Raw genomic sequence first — 21,537 nt, forward strand, 5'->3', positions numbered from 1 at the left:
AAATCTTTAAATTGTTCAAAATGCATTTTTTGGAAATCAGACTCATGCTGAAAGCAAAGCTGACACACTTTTCGTGAAAATCAAAACCCCATCCAGGAAAGGTTCTTGCATCCTAGTTTCTGCAACTGTCTATCGGTGAGGGGATTGAAGCGAGCAGGGCTCCTGGCCCCTCCCCGACAAAGCCCTGACGAAGGCCTGACAAAGGCCTATTCGCCTTGCCCTGACGGGCCTTGGTCCCAGCAGGCCACCGAGCACAGCACCTCAGCCTATTAGAGTGAGGTTTCAGGATCTCTCTCATCCTGTAAACCAACATACTGAAGAAGGTGAAACGTGTGGCTGCGCTCCTCACATGCTGAAGCAGCAGCAGCCCTTTCCCTGAAGCAAAGTTCCTTCATTCCTCCCTCCCATAACCCTTAGCAGGGGATTTATGGTAATTGAGTTGAGTTTCCAAACTGGCCCTTCCTTCCTTCCTTCCCATATCTGCCAGCTCGAGAAGGCTTGTTTTGTTGCACCTGGGAAGTAAAGTATCTATTTGCGAGAGAGAGAGAATGAGAGAGAGAGACAGAGAGAGAGAGACAGAGAGAGAAGGGGAAGGGGTGTTGGCAGTTAGGGTGTGAGCTAGAGAAATGAGGCCTGTCTGCAAAAGGCCATGGGATGGGAGTGCGTGGTTGCAGGTTGTTTGGCTTTGTAAGGCCTACTGCCCGCTTCACTCGAAACTGGGTCTAGGGTTGTCGGTTTGTAGGCTGTAAAAGCCCAGAAAAGCTCTTGTTCTCCAACCAGCAGAGTGGCGCAGCGGAAGCGTGCTGGGCCCATAACCCAGAGGTCGATGGATCGAAACCATCCTCTGCTAACTTTTTTCAAATTATGTTTTTGTGTCATGGCATTAGGGCACAAAGAGCTGTAAGTGCCTGGATGCAATGTCATTCCTTGAACTTGCTGCCTCGTTCCACTCTTGCGCTAAATAGGAGAGGGTCCCAGCCCAGCCAACAAAATGTACTGTTCAATCAAACCAAACTTAAAACCAAGCTCCTTTTTTAAGGGGTCCCGGGGAAATGTTGGGCTGACCGGCAAGACCTCATGATGCGAACTGCTTCTGCGTCAAACGCAAGCTTTTTTCATTCCCAGCCAATGACTTATTCTTATTTCTAAGGGCCGCTCCATCAGATAGCCCAGACAGGCAGGCGTTGGTGGTATAGTGGTGAGCATAGCTGCCTTCCAAGCAGTTGACCCGGGTTCGATTCCCGGCCAACGCAGATCAAATCTTTAAATTGTTCAAAATGCATTTTTTGGAAATCAGACTCATGCTGAAAGCAAAGCTGACACACTTTTCGTGAAAATCAAAACCCCATCCAGGAAAGGTTCTTGCATCCTAGTTTCTGCAACTGTCTATCGGTGAGGGGATTGAAGCGAGCAGGGCTCCTGGCCCCTCCCCGACAAAGCCCTGACGAAGGCCTGACAAAGGCCTATTCGCCTTGCCCTGACGGGCCTTGGTCCCAGCAGGCCACCGAGCACAGCACCTCAGCCTATTAGAGTGAGGTTTCAGGATCTCTCTCATCCTGTAAACCAACATACTGAAGAAGGTGAAACGTGTGGCTGCGCTCCTCACATGCTGAAGCAGCAGCAGCCCTTTCCCTGAAGCAAAGTTCCTTCATTCCTCCCTCTCATAACCCTTAGCAGGGGATTTATGGTAATAGAGTTGAGTTTCCAAACTGGCCCTTCCTTCCTTCCTTCCCATATCTGCCAGCTCGAGAAGGCTTGTTTTGTTGCACCTGGGAAGTAAAGTATCTATTTGCGAGAGAGAGAGAATGAGAGAGAGAGACAGAGAGAGAGAGACAGAGAGAGAAGGGGAAGGGGTGTTGGCAGTTAGGGTGTGAGCTAGAGAAATGAGGCCTGTCTGCAAAAGGCCATGGGATGGGAGTGCGTGGTTGCAGGTTGTTTGGCTTTGTAAGGCCTACTGCCCGCTTCACTCGAAACTGGGTCTAGGGTTGTCGGTTTGTAGGCTGTAAAAGCCCAGAAAAGCTCTTGTTCTCCAACCAGCAGAGTGGCGCAGCGGAAGCGTGCTGGGCCCATAACCCAGAGGTGGATGGATCGAAACCATCCTCTGCTAACTTTTTTCAAATTATGTTTTTGTGTCATGGCATTAGGGCACAAAGAGCTGTAAGTGCCTGGATGCAATGTCATTCCTTGAACTTGCTGCCTCGTTCCACTCTTGCGCTAAATAGGAGAGGGTCCCAGCCCAGCCAACAAAATGTACTGTTCAATCAAACCAAACTTAAAACCAAGCTCCTTTTTTAAGGGGTCCCGGGGAAATGTTGGGCTGACCGGCAAGACCTCATGATGCGAACTGCTTCTGCGTCAAACGCAAGCTTTTTTCATTCCCAGCCAATGACTTATTCTTATTTCTAAGGGCCGCTCCATCAGATAGCCCAGACAGGCAGGCGTTGGTGGTATAGTGGTGAGCATAGCTGCCTTCCAAGCAGTTGACCCGGGTTCTATTCCCGGCCAACGCAGATCAAATCTTTAAATTGTTCAAAATGCATTTTTTGGAAATCAGACTCATGCTGAAAGCAAAGCTGACACACTTTTCGTGAAAATCAAAACCCCATCCAGGAAAGGTTCTTGCATCCTAGTTTCTGCAACTGTCTATCGGTGAGGGGATTGAAGCGAGCAGGGCTCCTGGCCCCTCCCCGACAAAGCCCTGACGAAGGCCTGACAAAGGCCTATTCGCCTTGCCCTGACGGGCCTTGGTCCCAGCAGGCCACCGAGCACAGCACCTCAGCCTATTAGAGTGAGGTTTCAGGATCTCTCTCATCCTGTAAACCAACATACTGAAGAAGGTGAAACGTGTGGCTGCGCTCCTCACATGCTGAAGCAGCAGCAGCCCTTTCCCTGAAGCAAAGTTCCTTCATTCCTCCCTCCCATAACCCTTAGCAGGGGATTTATGGTAATTGAGTTGAGTTTCCAAACTGGCCCTTCCTTCCTTCCTTCCCATATCTGCCAGCTCGAGAAGGCTTGTTTTGTTGCACCTGGGAAGTAAAGTATCTATTTGCGAGAGAGAGAGAATGAGAGAGAGAGACAGAGAGAGAGAGACAGAGAGAGAAGGGGAAGGGGTGTTGGCAGTTAGGGTGTGAGCTAGAGAAATGAGGCCTGTCTGCAAAAGGCCATGGGATGGGAGTGCGTGGTTGCAGGTTGTTTGGCTTTGTAAGGCCTACTGCCCGCTTCACTCGAAACTGGGTCTAGGGTTGTCGGTTTGTAGGCTGTAAAAGCCCAGAAAAGCTCTTGTTCTCCAACCAGCAGAGTGGCGCAGCGGAAGCGTGCTGGGCCCATAACCCAGAGGTCGATGGATCGAAACCATCCTCTGCTAACTTTTTTCAAATTATGTTTTTGTGTCATGGCATTAGGGCACAAAGAGCTGTAAGTGCCTGGATGCAATGTCATTCCTTGAACTTGCTGCCTCGTTCCACTCTTGCGCTAAATAGGAGAGGGTCCCAGCCCAGCCAACAAAATGTACTGTTCAATCAAACCAAACTTAAAACCAAGCTCCTTTTTTAAGGGGTCCCGGGGAAATGTTGGGCTGACCGGCAAGACCTCATGATGCGAACTGCTTCTGCGTCAAACGCAAGCTTTTTTCATTCCCAGCCAATGACTTATTCTTATTTCTAAGGGCCGCTCCATCAGATAGCCCAGACAGGCAGGCGTTGGTGGTATAGTGGTGAGCATAGCTGCCTTCCAAGCAGTTGACCCGGGTTCTATTCCCGGCCAACGCAGATCAAATCTTTAAATTGTTCAAAATGTATTTTTTGGAAATCAGACTCATGCTGAAAGCAAAGCTGACACACTTTTCGTGAAAATCAAAACCCCATCCAGGAAAGGTTCTTGCATCCTAGTTTCTGCAACTGTCTATCGGTGAGGGGATTGAAGCGAGCAGGGCTCCTGGCCCCTCCCCGACAAAGCCCTGACGAAGGCCTGACAAAGGCCTATTCGCCTTGCCCTGACGGGCCTTGGTCCCAGCAGGCCACCGAGCACAGCACCTCAGCCTATTAGAGTGAGGTTTCAGGATCTCTCTCATCCTGTAAACCAACATACTGAAGAAGGTGAAACGTGTGGCTGCGCTCCTCACATGCTGAAGCAGCAGCAGCCCTTTCCCTGAAGCAAAGTTCCTTCATTCCTCCCTCCCATAACCCTTAGCAGGGGATTTATGGTAATTGAGTTGAGTTTCCAAACTGGCCCTTCCTTCCTTCCTTCCCATATCTGCCAGCTCGAGAAGGCTTGTTTTGTTGCACCTGGGAAGTAAAGTATCTATTTGCGAGAGAGAGAGAATGAGAGAGAGAGACAGAGAGAGAGAGACAGAGAGAGAAGGGGAAGGGGTGTTGGCAGTTAGGGTGTGAGCTAGAGAAATGAGGCCTGTCTGCAAAAGGCCATGGGATGGGAGTGCGTGGTTGCAGGTTGTTTGGCTTTGTAAGGCCTACTGCCCGCTTCACTCGAAACTGGGTCTAGGGTTGTCGGTTTGTAGGCTGTAAAAGCCCAGAAAAGCTCTTGTTCTCCAACCAGCAGAGTGGCGCAGCGGAAGCGTGCTGGGCCCATAACCCAGAGGTCGATGGATCGAAACCATCCTCTGCTAACTTTTTTCAAATTATGTTTTTGTGTCATGGCATTAGGGCACAAAGAGCTGTAAGTGCCTGGATGCAATGTCATTCCTTGAACTTGCTGCCTCGTTCCACTCTTGCGCTAAATAGGAGAGGGTCCCAGCCCAGCCAACAAAATGTACTGTTCAATCAAACCAAACTTAAAACCAAGCTCCTTTTTTAAGGGGTCCCGGGGAAATGTTGGGCTGACCGGCAAGACCTCATGATGCGAACTGCTTCTGCGTCAAACGCAAGCTTTTTTCATTCCCAGCCAATGACTTATTCTTATTTCTAAGGGCCGCTCCATCAGATAGCCCAGACAGGCAGGCGTTGGTGGTATAGTGGTGAGCATAGCTGCCTTCCAAGCAGTTGACCCGGGTTCTATTCCCGGCCAACGCAGATCAAATCTTTAAATTGTTCAAAATGCATTTTTTGGAAATCAGACTCATGCTGAAAGCAAAGCTGACACACTTTTCGTGAAAATCAAAACCCCATCCAGGAAAGGTTCTTGCATCCTAGTTTCTGCAACTGTCTATCGGTGAGGGGATTGAAGCGAGCAGGGCTCCTGGCCCCTCCCCGACAAAGCCCTGACGAAGGCCTGACAAAGGCCTATTCGCCTTGCCCTGACGGGCCTTGGTCCCAGCAGGCCACCGAGCACAGCACCTCAGCCTATTAGAGTGAGGTTTCAGGATCTCTCTCATCCTGTAAACCAACATACTGAAGAAGGTGAAACGTGTGGCTGCGCTCCTCACATGCTGAAGCAGCAGCAGCCCTTTCCCTGAAGCAAAGTTCCTTCATTCCTCCCTCCCATAACCCTTAGCAGGGGATTTATGGTAATTGAGTTGAGTTTCCAAACTGGCCCTTCCTTCCTTCCTTCCCATATCTGCCAGCTCGAGAAGGCTTGTTTTGTTGCACCTGGGAAGTAAAGTATCTATTTGCGAGAGAGAGAGAATGAGAGAGAGAGACAGAGAGAGAGAGACAGAGAGAGAAGGGGAAGGGGTGTTGGCAGTTAGGGTGTGAGCTAGAGAAATGAGGCCTGTCTGCAAAAGGCCATGGGATGGGAGTGCGTGGTTGCAGGTTGTTTGGCTTTGTAAGGCCTACTGCCCGCTTCACTCGAAACTGGGTCTAGGGTTGTCGGTTTGTAGGCTGTAAAAGCCCAGAAAAGCTCTTGTTCTCCAACCAGCAGAGTGGCGCAGCGGAAGCGTGCTGGGCCCATAACCCAGAGGTCGATGGATCGAAACCATCCTCTGCTAACTTTTTTCAAATTATGTTTTTGTGTCATGGCATTAGGGCACAAAGAGCTGTAAGTGCCTGGATGCAATGTCATTCCTTGAACTTGCTGCCTCGTTCCACTCTTGCGCTAAATAGGAGAGGGTCCCAGCCCAGCCAACAAAATGTACTGTTCAATCAAACCAAACTTAAAACCAAGCTCCTTTTTTAAGGGGTCCCGGGGAAATGTTGGGCTGACCGGCAAGACCTCATGATGCGAACTGCTTCTGCGTCAAACGCAAGCTTTTTTCATTCCCAGCCAATGACTTATTCTTATTTCTAAGGGCCGCTCCATCAGATAGCCCAGACAGGCAGGCGTTGGTGGTATAGTGGTGAGCATAGCTGCCTTCCAAGCAGTTGACCCGGGTTCTATTCCCGGCCAACGCAGATCAAATCTTTAAATTGTTCAAAATGCATTTTTTGGAAATCAGACTCATGCTGAAAGCAAAGCTGACACACTTTTCGTGAAAATCAAAACCCCATCCAGGAAAGGTTCTTGCATCCTAGTTTCTGCAACTGTCTATCGGTGAGGGGATTGAAGCGAGCAGGGCTCCTGGCCCCTCCCCGACAAAGCCCTGACGAAGGCCTGACAAAGGCCTATTCGCCTTGCCCTGACGGGCCTTGGTCCCAGCAGGCCACCGAGCACAGCACCTCAGCCTATTAGAGTGAGGTTTCAGGATCTCTCTCATCCTGTAAACCAACATACTGAAGAAGGTGAAACGTGTGGCTGCGCTCCTCACATGCTGAAGCAGCAGCAGCCCTTTCCCTGAAGCAAAGTTCCTTCATTCCTCCCTCCCATAACCCTTAGCAGGGGATTTATGGTAATTGAGTTGAGTTTCCAAACTGGCCCTTCCTTCCTTCCTTCCCATATCTGCCAGCTCGAGAAGGCTTGTTTTGTTGCACCTGGGAAGTAAAGTATCTATTTGCGAGAGAGAGAGAATGAGAGAGAGAGACAGAGAGAGAGAGACAGAGAGAGAAGGGGAAGGGGTGTTGGCAGTTAGGGTGTGAGCTAGAGAAATGAGGCCTGTCTGCAAAAGGCCATGGGATGGGAGTGCGTGGTTGCAGGTTGTTTGGCTTTGTAAGGCCTACTGCCCGCTTCACTCGAAACTGGGTCTAGGGTTGTCGGTTTGTAGGCTGTAAAAGCCCAGAAAAGCTCTTGTTCTCCAACCAGCAGAGTGGCGCAGCGGAAGCGTGCTGGGCCCATAACCCAGAGGTCGATGGATCGAAACCATCCTCTGCTAACTTTTTTCAAATTATGTTTTTGTGTCATGGCATTAGGGCACAAAGAGCTGTAAGTGCCTGGATGCAATGTCATTCCTTGAACTTGCTGCCTCGTTCCACTCTTGCGCTAAATAGGAGAGGGTCCCAGCCCAGCCAACAAAATGTACTGTTCAATCAAACCAAACTTAAAACCAAGCTCCTTTTTTAAGGGGTCCCGGGGAAATGTTGGGCTGACCGGCAAGACCTCATGATGCGAACTGCTTCTGCGTCAAACGCAAGCTTTTTTCATTCCCAGCCAATGACTTATTCTTATTTCTAAGGGCCGCTCCATCAGATAGCCCAGACAGGCAGGCGTTGGTGGTATAGTGGTGAGCATAGCTGCCTTCCAAGCAGTTGACCTGGGTTCGATTCCCTGCCAACGCAGATCAAATCTTTAAATTGTTCAAAATGCATTTTTTGGAAATCAGACTCATGCTGAAAGCAAAGCTGACACACTTTTCGTGAAAATCAAAACCCCATCCAGGAAAGGTTCTTGCATCCTAGTTTCTGCAACTGTCTATCGGTGAGGGGATTGAAGCGAGCAGGGCTCCTGGCCCCTCCCCGACAAAGCCCTGACGAAGGCCTGACAAAGGCCTATTCGCCTTGCCCTGACGGGCCTTGGTCCCAGCAGGCCACCGAGCACAGCACCTCAGCCTATTAGAGTGAGGTTTCAGGATCTCTCTCATCCTGTAAACCAACATACTGAAGAAGGTGAAACGTGTGGCTGCGCTCCTCACATGCTGAAGCAGCAGCAGCCCTTTCCCTGAAGCAAAGTTCCTTCATTCCTCCCTCCCATAACCCTTAGCAGGGGATTTATGGTAATTGAGTTGAGTTTCCAAACTGGCCCTTCCTTCCTTCCTTCCCATATCTGCCAGCTCGAGAAGGCTTGTTTTGTTGCACCTGGGAAGTAAAGTATCTATTTGCGAGAGAGAGAGAATGAGAGAGAGAGACAGAGAGAGAGAGACAGAGAGAGAAGGGGAAGGGGTGTTGGCAGTTAGGGTGTGAGCTAGAGAAATGAGGCCTGTCTGCAAAAGGCCATGGGATGGGAGTGCGTGGTTGCAGGTTGTTTGGCTTTGTAAGGCCTACTGCCCGCTTCACTCGAAACTGGGTCTAGGGTTGTCGGTTTGTAGGCTGTAAAAGCCCAGAAAAGCTCTTGTTCTCCAACCAGCAGAGTGGCGCAGCGGAAGCGTGCTGGGCCCATAACCCAGAGGTCGATGGATCGAAACCATCCTCTGCTAACTTTTTTCAAATTATGTTTTTGTGTCATGGCATTAGGGCACAAAGAGCTGTAAGTGCCTGGATGCAATGTCATTCCTTGAACTTGCTGCCTCGTTCCACTCTTGCGCTAAATAGGAGAGGGTCCCAGCCCAGCCAACAAAATGTACTGTTCAATCAAACCAAACTTAAAACCAAGCTCCTTTTTTAAGGGGTCCCGGGGAAATGTTGGGCTGACCGGCAAGACCTCATGATGCGAACTGCTTCTGCGTCAAACGCAAGCTTTTTTCATTCCCAGCCAATGACTTATTCTTATTTCTAAGGGCCGCTCCATCAGATAGCCCAGACAGGCAGGCGTTGGTGGTATAGTGGTGAGCATAGCTGCCTTCCAAGCAGTTGACCCGGGTTCGATTCCCGGCCAACGCAGATCAAATCTTTAAATTGTTCAAAATGCATTTTTTGGAAATCAGACTCATGCTGAAAGCAAAGCTGACACACTTTTCGTGAAAATCAAAACCCCATCCAGGAAAGGTTCTTGCATCCTAGTTTCTGCAACTGTCTATCGGTGAGGGGATTGAAGCGAGCAGGGCTCCTGGCCCCTCCCCGACAAAGCCCTGACGAAGGCCTGACAAAGGCCTATTCGCCTTGCCCTGACGGGCCTTGGTCCCAGCAGGCCACCGAGCACAGCACCTCAGCCTATTAGAGTGAGGTTTCAGGATCTCTCTCATCCTGTAAACCAACATACTGAAGAAGGTGAAACGTGTGGCTGCGCTCCTCACATGCTGAAGCAGCAGCAGCCCTTTCCCTGAAGCAAAGTTCCTTCATTCCTCCCTCTCATAACCCTTAGCAGGGGATTTATGGTAATAGAGTTGAGTTTCCAAACTGGCCCTTCCTTCCTTCCTTCCCATATCTGCCAGCTCGAGAAGGCTTGTTTTGTTGCACCTGGGAAGTAAAGTATCTATTTGCGAGAGAGAGAGAATGAGAGAGAGAGACAGAGAGAGAGAGACAGAGAGAGAAGGGGAAGGGGTGTTGGCAGTTAGGGTGTGAGCTAGAGAAATGAGGCCTGTCTGCAAAAGGCCATGGGATGGGAGTGCGTGGTTGCAGGTTGTTTGGCTTTGTAAGGCCTACTGCCCGCTTCACTCGAAACTGGGTCTAGGGTTGTCGGTTTGTAGGCTGTAAAAGCCCAGAAAAGCTCTTGTTCTCCAACCAGCAGAGTGGCGCAGCGGAAGCGTGCTGGGCCCATAACCCAGAGGTGGATGGATCGAAACCATCCTCTGCTAACTTTTTTCAAATTATGTTTTTGTGTCATGGCATTAGGGCACAAAGAGCTGTAAGTGCCTGGATGCAATGTCATTCCTTGAACTTGCTGCCTCGTTCCACTCTTGCGCTAAATAGGAGAGGGTCCCAGCCCAGCCAACAAAATGTACTGTTCAATCAAACCAAACTTAAAACCAAGCTCCTTTTTTAAGGGGTCCCGGGGAAATGTTGGGCTGACCGGCAAGACCTCATGATGCGAACTGCTTCTGCGTCAAACGCAAGCTTTTTTCATTCCCAGCCAATGACTTATTCTTATTTCTAAGGGCCGCTCCATCAGATAGCCCAGACAGGCAGGCGTTGGTGGTATAGTGGTGAGCATAGCTGCCTTCCAAGCAGTTGACCCGGGTTCTATTCCCGGCCAACGCAGATCAAATCTTTAAATTGTTCAAAATGCATTTTTTGGAAATCAGACTCATGCTGAAAGCAAAGCTGACACACTTTTCGTGAAAATCAAAACCCCATCCAGGAAAGGTTCTTGCATCCTAGTTTCTGCAACTGTCTATCGGTGAGGGGATTGAAGCGAGCAGGGCTCCTGGCCCCTCCCCGACAAAGCCCTGACGAAGGCCTGACAAAGGCCTATTCGCCTTGCCCTGACGGGCCTTGGTCCCAGCAGGCCACCGAGCACAGCACCTCAGCCTATTAGAGTGAGGTTTCAGGATCTCTCTCATCCTGTAAACCAACATACTGAAGAAGGTGAAACGTGTGGCTGCGCTCCTCACATGCTGAAGCAGCAGCAGCCCTTTCCCTGAAGCAAAGTTCCTTCATTCCTCCCTCCCATAACCCTTAGCAGGGGATTTATGGTAATTGAGTTGAGTTTCCAAACTGGCCCTTCCTTCCTTCCTTCCCATATCTGCCAGCTCGAGAAGGCTTGTTTTGTTGCACCTGGGAAGTAAAGTATCTATTTGCGAGAGAGAGAGAATGAGAGAGAGAGACAGAGAGAGAGAGACAGAGAGAGAAGGGGAAGGGGTGTTGGCAGTTAGGGTGTGAGCTAGAGAAATGAGGCCTGTCTGCAAAAGGCCATGGGATGGGAGTGCGTGGTTGCAGGTTGTTTGGCTTTGTAAGGCCTACTGCCCGCTTCACTCGAAACTGGGTCTAGGGTTGTCGGTTTGTAGGCTGTAAAAGCCCAGAAAAGCTCTTGTTCTCCAACCAGCAGAGTGGCGCAGCGGAAGCGTGCTGGGCCCATAACCCAGAGGTCGATGGATCGAAACCATCCTCTGCTAACTTTTTTCAAATTATGTTTTTGTGTCATGGCATTAGGGCACAAAGAGCTGTAAGTGCCTGGATGCAATGTCATTCCTTGAACTTGCTGCCTCGTTCCACTCTTGCGCTAAATAGGAGAGGGTCCCAGCCCAGCCAACAAAATGTACTGTTCAATCAAACCAAACTTAAAACCAAGCTCCTTTTTTAAGGGGTCCCGGGGAAATGTTGGGCTGACCGGCAAGACCTCATGATGCGAACTGCTTCTGCGTCAAACGCAAGCTTTTTTCATTCCCAGCCAATGACTTATTCTTATTTCTAAGGGCCGCTCCATCAGATAGCCCAGACAGGCAGGCGTTGGTGGTATAGTGGTGAGCATAGCTGCCTTCCAAGCAGTTGACCCGGGTTCTATTCCCGGCCAACGCAGATCAAATCTTTAAATTGTTCAAAATGTATTTTTTGGAAATCAGACTCATGCTGAAAGCAAAGCTGACACACTTTTCGTGAAAATCAAAACCCCATCCAGGAAAGGTTCTTGCATCCTAGTTTCTGCAACTGTCTATCGGTGAGGGGATTGAAGCGAGCAGGGCTCCTGGCCCCTCCCCGACAAAGCCCTGACGAAGGCCTGACAAAGGCCTATTCGCCTTGCCCTGACGGGCCTTGGTCCCAGCAGGCCACCGAGCACAGCACCTCAGCCTATTAGAGTGAGGTTTCAGGATCTCTCTCATCCTGTAAACCAACATACTGAAGAAGGTGAAACGTGTGGCTGCGCTCCTCACATGCTGAAGCAGCAGCAGCCCTTTCCCTGAAGCAAAGTTCCTTCATTCCTCCCTCCCATAACCCTTAGCAGGGGATTTATGGTAATTGAGTTGAGTTTCCAAACTGGCCCTTCCTTCCTTCCTTCCCATATCTGCCAGCTCGAGAAGGCTTGTTTTGTTGCACCTGGGAAGTAAAGTATCTATTTGCGAGAGAGAGAGAATGAGAGAGAGAGACAGAGAGAGAGAGACAGAGAGAGAAGGGGAAGGGGTGTTGGCAGTTAGGGTGTGAGCTAGAGAAATGAGGCCTGTCTGCAAAAGGCCATGGGATGGGAGTGCGTGGTTGCAGGTTGTTTGGCTTTGTAAGGCCTACTGCCCGCTTCACTCGAAACTGGGTCTAGGGTTGTCGGTTTGTAGGCTGTAAAAGCCCAGAAAAGCTCTTGTTCTCCAACCAGCAGAGTGGCGCAGCGGAAGCGTGCTGGGCCCATAACCCAGAGGTCGATGGATCGAAACCATCCTCTGCTAACTTTTTTCAAATTATGTTTTTGTGTCATGGCATTAGGGCACAAAGAGCTGTAAGTGCCTGGATGCAATGTCATTCCTTGAACTTGCTGCCTCGTTCCACTCTTGCGCTAAATAGGAGAGGGTCCCAGCCCAGCCAACAAAATGTACTGTTCAATCAAACCAAACTTAAAACCAAGCTCCTTTTTTAAGGGGTCCCGGGGAAATGTTGGGCTGACCGGCAAGACCTCATGATGCGAACTGCTTCTGCGTCAAACGCAAGCTTTTTTCATTCCCAGCCAATGACTTATTCTTATTTCTAAGGGCCGCTCCATCAGATAGCCCAGACAGGCAGGCGTTGGTGGTATAGTGGTGAGCATAGCTGCCTTCCAAGCAGTTGACCCGGGTTCTATTCCCGGCCAACGCAGATCAAATCTTTAAATTGTTCAAAATGCATTTTTTGGAAATCAGACTCATGCTGAAAGCAAAGCTGACACACTTTTCGTGAAAATCAAAACCCCATCCAGGAAAGGTTCTTGCATCCTAGTTTCTGCAACTGTCTATCGGTGAGGGGATTGAAGCGAGCAGGGCTCCTGGCCCCTCCCCGACAAAGCCCTGACGAAGGCCTGACAAAGGCCTATTCGCCTTGCCCTGACGGGCCTTGGTCCCAGCAGGCCACCGAGCACAGCACCTCAGCCTATTAGAGTGAGGTTTCAGGATCTCTCTCATCCTGTAAACCAACATACTGAAGAAGGTGAAACGTGTGGCTGCGCTCCTCACATGCTGAAGCAGCAGCAGCCCTTTCCCTGAAGCAAAGTTCCTTCATTCCTCCCTCCCATAACCCTTAGCAGGGGATTTATGGTAATTGAGTTGAGTTTCCAAACTGGCCCTTCCTTCCTTCCTTCCCATATCTGCCAGCTCGAGAAGGCTTGTTTTGTTGCACCTGGGAAGTAAAGTATCTATTTGCGAGAGAGAGAGAATGAGAGAGAGAGACAGAGAGAGAGAGACAGAGAGAGAAGGGGAAGGGGTGTTGGCAGTTAGGGTGTGAGCTAGAGAAATGAGGCCTGTCTGCAAAAGGCCATGGGATGGGAGTGCGTGGTTGCAGGTTGTTTGGCTTTGTAAGGCCTACTGCCCGCTTCACTCGAAACTGGGTCTAGGGTTGTCGGTTTGTAGGCTGTAAAAGCCCAGAAAAGCTCTTGTTCTCCAACCAGCAGAGTGGCGCAGCGGAAGCGTGCTGGGCCCATAACCCAGAGGTCGATGGATCGAAACCATCCTCTGCTAACTTTTTTCAAATTATGTTTTTGTGTCATGGCATTAGGGCACAAAGAGCTGTAAGTGCCTGGATGCAATGTCATTCCTTGAACTTGCTGCCTCGTTCCACTCTTGCGCTAAATAGGAGAGGGTCCCAGCCCAGCCAACAAAATGTACTGTTCAATCAAACCAAACTTAAAACCAAGCTCCTTTTTTAAGGGGTCCCGGGGAAATGTTGGGCTGACCGGCAAGACCTCATGATGCGAACTGCTTCTGCGTCAAACGCAAGCTTTTTTCATTCCCAGCCAATGACTTATTCTTATTTCTAAGGGCCGCTCCATCAGATAGCCCAGACAGGCAGGCGTTGGTGGTATAGTGGTGAGCATAGCTGCCTTCCAAGCAGTTGACCCGGGTTCTATTCCTGGCCAACGCAGATCAAATCTTTAAATTGTTCAAAATGCATTTTTTGGAAATCAGACTCATGCTGAAAGCAAAGCTGACACACTTTTCGTGAAAATCAAAACCCCATCCAGGAAAGGTTCTTGCATCCTAGTTTCTGCAACTGTCTATCGGTGAGGGGATTGAAGCGAGCAGGGCTCCTGGCCCCTCCCCGACAAAGCCCTGACGAAGGCCTGACAAAGGCCTATTCGCCTTGCCCTGACGGGCCTTGGTCCCAGCAGGCCACCGAGCACAGCACCTCAGCCTATTAGAGTGAGGTTTCAGGATCTCTCTCATCCTGTAAACCAACATACTGAAGAAGGTGAAACGTGTGGCTGCGCTCCTCACATGCTGAAGCAGCAGCAGCCCTTTCCCTGAAGCAAAGTTCCTTCATTCCTCCCTCCCATAACCCTTAGCAGGGGATTTATGGTAATTGAGTTGAGTTTCCAAACTGGCCCTTCCTTCCTTCCTTCCCATATCTGCCAGCTCGAGAAGGCTTGTTTTGTTGCACCTGGGAAGTAAAGTATCTATTTGCGAGAGAGAGAGAATGAGAGAGAGAGACAGAGAGAGAGAGACAGAGAGAGAAGGGGAAGGGGTGTTGGCAGTTAGGGTGTGAGCTAGAGAAATGAGGCCTGTCTGCAAAAGGCCATGGGATGGGAGTGCGTGGTTGCAGGTTGTTTGGCTTTGTAAGGCCTACTGCCCGCTTCACTCGAAACTGGGTCTAGGGTTGTCGGTTTGTAGGCTGTAAAAGCCCAGAAAAGCTCTTGTTCTCCAACCAGCAGAGTGGCGCAGCGGAAGCGTGCTGGGCCCATAACCCAGAGGTCGATGGATCGAAACCATCCTCTGCTAACTTTTTTCAAATTATGTTTTTGTGTCATGGCATTAGGGCACAAAGAGCTGTAAGTGCCTGGATGCAATGTCATTCCTTGAACTTGCTGCCTCGTTCCACTCTTGCGCTAAATAGGAGAGGGTCCCAGCCCAGCCAACAAAATGTACTGTTCAATCAAACCAAACTTAAAACCAAGCTCCTTTTTTAAGGGGTCCCGGGGAAATGTTGGGCTGACCGGCAAGACCTCATGATGCGAACTGCTTCTGCGTCAAACGCAAGCTTTTTTCATTCCCAGCCAATGACTTATTCTTATTTCTAAGGGCCGCTCCATCAGATAGCCCAGACAGGCAGGCGTTGGTGGTATAGTGGTGAGCATAGCTGCCTTCCAAGCAGTTGACCCGGGTTCGATTCCCGGCCAACGCAGATCAAATCTTTAAATTGTTCAAAATGCATTTTTTGGAAATCAGACTCATGCTGAAAGCAAAGCTGACACACTTTTCGTGAAAATCAAAACCCCATCCAGGAAAGGTTCTTGCATCCTAGTTTCTGCAACTGTCTATCGGTGAGGGGATTGAAGCGAGCAGGGCTCCTGGCCCCTCCCCGACAAAGCCCTGACGAAGGCCTGACAAAGGCCTATTCGCCTTGCCCTGACGGGCCTTGGTCCCAGCAGGCCACCGAGCACAGCACCTCAGCCTATTAGAGTGAGGTTTCAGGATCTCTCTCATCCTGTAAACCAACATACTGAAGAAGGTGAAACGTGTGGCTGCGCTCCTCACATGCTGAAGCAGCAGCAGCCCTTTCCCTGAAGCAAAGTTCCTTCATTCCTCCCTCCCATAACCCTTAGCAGGGGATTTATGGTAATTGAGTTGAGTTTCCAAACTGGCCCTTCCTTCCTTCCTTCCCATATCTGCCAGCTCGAGAAGGCTTGTTTTGTTGCACCTGGGAAGTAAAGTATCTATTTGCGAGAGAGAGAGAATGAGAGAGAGAGACAGAGAGAGAGAGACAGAGAGAGAAGGGGAAGGGGTGTTGGCAGTTAGGGTGTGAGCTAGAGAAATGAGGCCTGTCTGCAAAAGGCCATGGGATGGGAGTGCGTGGTTGCAGGTTGTTTGGCTTTGTAAGGCCTACTGCCCGCTTCACTCGAAACTGGGTCTAGGGTTGTCGGTTTGTAGGCTGTAAAAGCCCAGAAAAGCTCTTGTTCTCCAACCAGCAGAGTGGCGCAGCGGAAGCGTGCTGGGCCCATAACCCAGAGGTCGATGGATCGAAACCATCCTCTGCTAACTTTTTTCAAATTATGTTTTTGTGTCATGGCATTAGGGCACAAAGAGCTGTAAGTGCCTGGATGCAATGTCATTCCTTGAACTTGCTGCCTCGTTCCACTCTTGCGCTAAATAGGAGAGGGTCCCAGCCCAGCCAACAAAATGTACTGTTCAATCAAACCAAACTTAAAACCAAGCTCCTTTTTTAAGGGGTCCCGGGGAAATGTTGGGCTGACCGGCAAGACCTCATGATGCGAACTGCTTCTGCGTCAAACGCAAGCTTTTTTCATTCCCAGCCAATGACTTATTCTTATTTCTAAGGGCCGCTCCATCAGATAGCCCAGACAGGCAGGCGTTGGTGGTATAGTGGTGAGCATAGCTGCCTTCCAAGCAGTTGACCGGGGTTCTATTCCCGGCCAACGCAGATCAAATCTTTAAATTGTTCAAAATGCATTTTTTGGAAATCAGACTCATGCTGAAAGCAAAGCTGACACACTTTTCGTGAAAATCAAAACCCCATCCAGGAAAGGTTCTTGCATCCTAGTTTCTGCAACTGTCTATCGGTGAGGGGATTGAAGCGAGCAGGGCTCCTGGCCCCTCCCCGACAAAGCCCTGACGAAGGCCTGACAAAGGCCTATTCGCCTTGCCCTGACGGGCCTTGGTCCCAGCAGGCCACCGAGCACAGCACCTCAGCCTATTAGAGTGAGGTTTCAGGATCTCTCTCATCCTGTAAACCAACATACTGAAGAAGGTGAAACGTGTGGCTGCGCTCCTCACATGCTGAAGCAGCAGCAGCCCTTTCCCTGAAGCAAAGTTCCTTCATTCCTCCCTCCCATAACCCTTAGCAGGGGATTTATGGTAATTGAGTTGAGTTTCCAAACTGGCCCTTCCTTCCTTCCTTCCCATATCTGCCAGCTCGAGAAGGCTTGTTTTGTTGCACCTGGGAAGTAAAGTATCTATTTGCGAGAGAGAGAGAATGAGAGAGAGAGACAGAGAGAGAGAGACAGAGAGAGAAGGGGAAGGGGTGTTGGCAGTTAGGGTGTGAGCTAGAGAAATGAGGCCTGTCTGCAAAAGGCCATGGGATGGGAGTGCGTGGTTGCAGGTTGTTTGGCTTTGTAAGGCCTACTGCCCGCTTCACTCGAAACTGGGTCTAGGGTTGTCGGTTTGTAGGCTGTAAAAGCCCAGAAAAGCTCTTGTTCTCCAACCAGCAGAGTGGCGCAGCGGAAGCGTGCTGGGCCCATAACCCAGAGGTCGATGGATCGAAACCATCCTCTGCTAACTTTTTTCAAATTATGTTTTTGTGTCATGGCATTAGGGCACAAAGAGCTGTAAGTGCCTGGATGCAATGTCATTCCTTGAACTTGCTGCCTCGTTCCACTCTTGCGCTAAATAGGAGAGGGTCCCAGCCCAGCCAACAAAATGTACTGTTCAATCAAACCAAACTTAAAACCAAGCTCCTTTTTTAAGGGGTCCCGGGGAAATGTTGGGCTGACCGGCAAGACCTCATGATGCGAACTGCTTCTGCGTCAAACGCAAGCTTTTTTCATTCCCAGCCAATGACTTATTCTTATTTCTAAGGGCCGCTCCATCAGATAGCCCAGACAGGCAGGCGTTGGTGGTATAGTGGTGAGCATAGCTGCCTTCCAAGCAGTTGACCCGGGTTCGATTCCCGGCCACCGCAGATCAAATCTTTAAATTGTTCAAAATGCATTTTTTGGAAATCAGACTCATGCTGAAAGCAAAGCTGACACACTTTTCGTGAAAATCAAAACCCCATCCAGGAAAGGTTCTTGCATCCTAGTTTCTGCAACTGTCTATCGGTGAGGGGATTGAAGCGAGCAGGGCTCCTGGCCCCTCCCCGACAAAGCCCTGACGAAGGCCTGACAAAGGCCTATTCGCCCTGCCCTAACGGGCCTTGGTCCCAGCAGGCCACCGAGCACAGCACCTCAGCCTATTAGAGTGAGGTTTCAGGATCTCTCTCATCCTGTAAACCAACATACTGAAGAAGGTGAAACGTGTGGCTGCGCTCCTCACATGCTGAAGCAGCAGCAGCCCTTTCCCTGAAGCAAAGTTCCTTCATTCCTCCCTCCCATAACCCTTAGCAGGGGATTTATGGTAATTGAGTTGAGTTTCCAAACTGGCCCTTCCTTCCTTCCTTCCCATATCTGCCAGCTCGAGAAGGCTTGTTTTGTTGCACCTGGGAAGTAAAGTATCTATTTGCGAGAGAGAGAGAATGAGAGAGAGAGACAGAGAGAGAGAGACAGAGAGAGAAGGGGAAGGGGTGTTGGCAGTTAGGGTGTGAGCTAGAGAAATGAGGCCTGTCTGCAAAAGGCCATGGGATGGGAGTGCGTGGTTGCAGGTTGTTTGGCTTTGTAAGGCCTACTGCCCGCTTCACTCGAAACTGGGTCTAGGGTTGTCGGTTTGTAGGCTGTAAAAGCCCAGAAAAGCTCTTGTTCTCCAACCAGCAGAGTGGCGCAGCGGAAGCGTGCTGGGCCCATAACCCAGAGGTCGATGGATCGAAACCATCCTCTGCTAACTTTTTTCAAATTATGTTTTTGTGTCATGGCATTAGGGCACAAAGAGCTGTAAGTGCCTGGATGCAATGTCATTCCTTGAACTTGCTGCCTCGTTCCACTCTTGCGCTAAATAGGAGAGGGTCCCAGCCCAGCCAACAAAATGTACTGTTCAATCAAACCAAACTTAAAACCAAGCTCCTTTTTTAAGGGGTCCCGGGGAAATGTTGGGCTGACCGGCAAGACCTCATGATGCGAACTGCTTCTGCGTCAAACGCAAGCTTTTTTCATTCCCAGCCAATGACTTATTCTTATTTCTAAGGGCCGCTCCATCAGATAGCCCAGACAGGCAGGCGTTGGTGGTATAGTGGTGAGCATAGCTGCCTTCCAAGCAGTTGACCCGGGTTCGATTCCCGGCCAACGCAGATCAAATCTTTAAATTGTTCAAAATGCATTTTTTGGAAATCAGACTCATGCTGAAAGCAAAGCTGACACACTTTTCGTGAAAATCAAAACCCCATCCAGGAAAGGTTCTTGCATCCTAGTTTCTGCAACTGTCTATCGGTGAGGGGATTGAAGCGAGCAGGGCTCCTGGCCCCTCCCCGACAAAGCCCTGACGAAGGCCTGACAAAGGCCTATTCGCCTTGCCCTGACGGGCCTTGGTCCCAGCAGGCCACCGAGCACAGCACCTCAGCCTATTAGAGTGAGGTTTCAGGATCTCTCTCATCCTGTAAACCAACATACTGAAGAAGGTGAAACGTGTGGCTGCGCTCCTCACATGCTGAAGCAGCAGCAGCCCTTTCCCTGAAGCAAAGTTCCTTCATTCCTCCCTCCCATAACCCTTAGCAGGGGATTTATGGTAATTGAGTTGAGTTTCCAAACTGGCCCTTCCTTCCTTCCTTCCCATATCTGCCAGCTCGAGAAGGCTTGTTTTGTTGCACCTGGGAAGTAAAGTATCTATTTGCGAGAGAGAGAGAATGAGAGAGAGAGACAGAGAGAGAGAGACAGAGAGAGAAGGGGAAGGGGTGTTGGCAGTTAGGGTGTGAGCTAGAGAAATGAGGCCTGTCTGCAAAAGGCCATGGGATGGGAGTGCGTGGTTGCAGGTTGTTTGGCTTTGTAAGGCCTACTGCCCGCTTCACTCGAAACTGGGTCTAGGGTTGTCGGTTTGTAGGCTGTAAAAGCCCAGAAAAGCTCTTGTTCTCCAACCAGCAGAGTGGCGCAGCGGAAGCGTGCTGGGCCCATAACCCAGAGGTCGATGGATCGAAACCATCCTCTGCTAACTTTTTTCAAATTATGTTTTTGTGTCATGGCATTAGGGCACAAAGAGCTGTAAGTGCCTGGATGCAATGTCATTCCTTGAACTTGCTGCCTCGTTCCACTCTTGCGCTAAATAGGAGAGGGTCCCAGCCCAGCCAACAAAATGTACTGTTCAATCAAACCAAACTTAAAACCAAGCTCCTTTTTTAAGGGGTCCCGGGGAAATGTTGGGCTGACCGGCAAGACCTCATGATGCGAACTGCTTCTGCGTCAAACGCAAGCTTTTTTCATTCCCAGCCAATGACTTATTCTTATTTCTAAGGGCCGCTCCATCAGATAGCCCAGACAGGCAGGCGTTGGTGGTATAGTGGTGAGCATAGCTGCCTTCCAAGCAGTTGACCCTGGTTCGATTCCCGGCCAACGCAGATCAAATCTTTAAATTGTTCAAAATGCATTTTTTGGAAATCAGACTCATGCTGAAAGCAAAGCTGACACACTTTTCGTGAAAATCAAAACCCCATCCAGGAAAGGTTCTTGCATCCTAGTTTCTGCAACTGTCTATCGGTGAGGGGATTGAAGCGAGCAGGGCTCCTGGCCCCTCCCCGACAAAGCCCTGACGAAGGCCTGACAAAGGCCTATTCGCCTTGCCCTGACGGGCCTTGGTCCCAGCAGGCCACCGAGCACAGCACCTCAGCCTATTAGAGTGAGGTTTCAGGATCTCTCTCATCCTGTAAACCAACATACTGAAGAAGGTGAAACGTGTGGCTGCGCTCCTCACATGCTGAAGCAGCAGCAGCCCTTTCCCTGAAGCAAAGTTCCTTCATTCCTCCCTCCCATAACCCTTAGCAGGGGATTTATGGTAATTGAGTTGAGTTTCCAAACTGGCCCTTCCTTCCTTCCTTCCCATATCTGCCAGCTCGAGAAGGCTTGTTTTGTTGCACCTGGGAAGTAAAGTATCTATTTGCGAGAGAGAGAGAATGAGAGAGAGAGACAGAGAGAGAGAGACAGAGAGAGAAGGGGAAGGGGTGTTGGCAGTTAGGGTGTGAGCTAGAGAAATGAGGCCTGTCTGCAAAAGGCCATGGGATGGGAGTGCGTGGTTGCAGGTTGTTTGGCTTTGTAAGGCCTACTGCCCGCTTCACTCGAAACTGGGTCTAGGGTTGTCGGTTTGTAGGCTGTAAAAGCCCAGAAAAGCTCTTGTTCTCCAACCAGCAGAGTGGCGCAGCGGAAGCGTGCTGGGCCCATAACCCAGAGGTCGATGGATCGAAACCATCCTCTGCTAACTTTTTTCAAATTATGTTTTTGTGTCATGGCATTAGGGCACAAAGAGCTGTAAGTGCCTGGATGCAATGTCATTCCTTGAACTTGCTGCCTCGTTCCACTCTTGCGCTAAATAGGAGAGGGTCCCAGCCCAGCCAACAAAATGTACTGTTCAATCAAACCAAACTTAAAACCAAGCTCCTTTTTTAAGGGGTCCCGGGGAAATGTTGGGCTGACCGGCAAGACCTCATGATGCGAACTGCTTCTGCGTCAAACGCAAGCTTTTTTCATTCCCAGCCAATGACTTATTCTTATTTCTAAGGGCCGCTCCATCAGATAGCCCAGACAGGCAGGCGTTGGTGGTATAGTGGTGAGCATAGCTGCCTTCCAAGCAGTTGACCCTGGTTCGATTCCCGGCCAACGCAGATCAAATCTTTAAATTGTTCAAAATGCATTTTTTGGAAATCAGACTCATGCTGAAAGCAAAGCTGACACACTTTTCGTGAAAATCAAAACCCCATCCAGGAAAGGTTCTTGCATCCTAGTTTCTGCAACTGTCTATCGGTGAGGGGATTGAAGCGAGCAGGGCTCCTGGCC

At 50.0% G+C, this 21,537-nt stretch overlaps 4 non-coding genes across 4 annotated transcripts; all 4 read left to right on the forward strand.

Moving 5' to 3' along the window:
* The first annotated feature begins 1,181 nt into the window (after window positions 1–1,181).
* On the forward strand, window positions 1,182–1,253 carry TRNAG-UCC (transfer RNA glycine (anticodon UCC)). Its single transcript has one exon. It is a non-coding gene; the product is annotated as a tRNA-Gly (tRNA).
* Window positions 1,254–8,723: 7,470 nt separating this feature from the next.
* Window positions 8,724–8,795, forward strand: TRNAG-UCC (transfer RNA glycine (anticodon UCC)). Its single transcript has one exon. It is a non-coding gene; the product is annotated as a tRNA-Gly (tRNA).
* Window positions 8,796–15,008: 6,213 nt separating this feature from the next.
* TRNAG-UCC (transfer RNA glycine (anticodon UCC)) lies at window positions 15,009–15,080 on the forward strand. The gene has a single exon. It is a non-coding gene; the product is annotated as a tRNA-Gly (tRNA).
* A 3,699-nt stretch (window positions 15,081–18,779) lies between these two features.
* TRNAG-UCC (transfer RNA glycine (anticodon UCC)) lies at window positions 18,780–18,851 on the forward strand. The gene has a single exon. It is a non-coding gene; the product is annotated as a tRNA-Gly (tRNA).
* Window positions 18,852–21,537: the final 2,686 nt, after the last annotated feature.

The sequence above is a fragment of the Ambystoma mexicanum genome, chromosome 6q (genome assembly GCF_040938575.1).
Source record: "Ambystoma mexicanum isolate Mex_15411 chromosome 6q, UKY_AmexF1_1, whole genome shotgun sequence".
NCBI lineage: Eukaryota > Metazoa > Chordata > Amphibia > Caudata > Ambystomatidae > Ambystoma > Ambystoma mexicanum.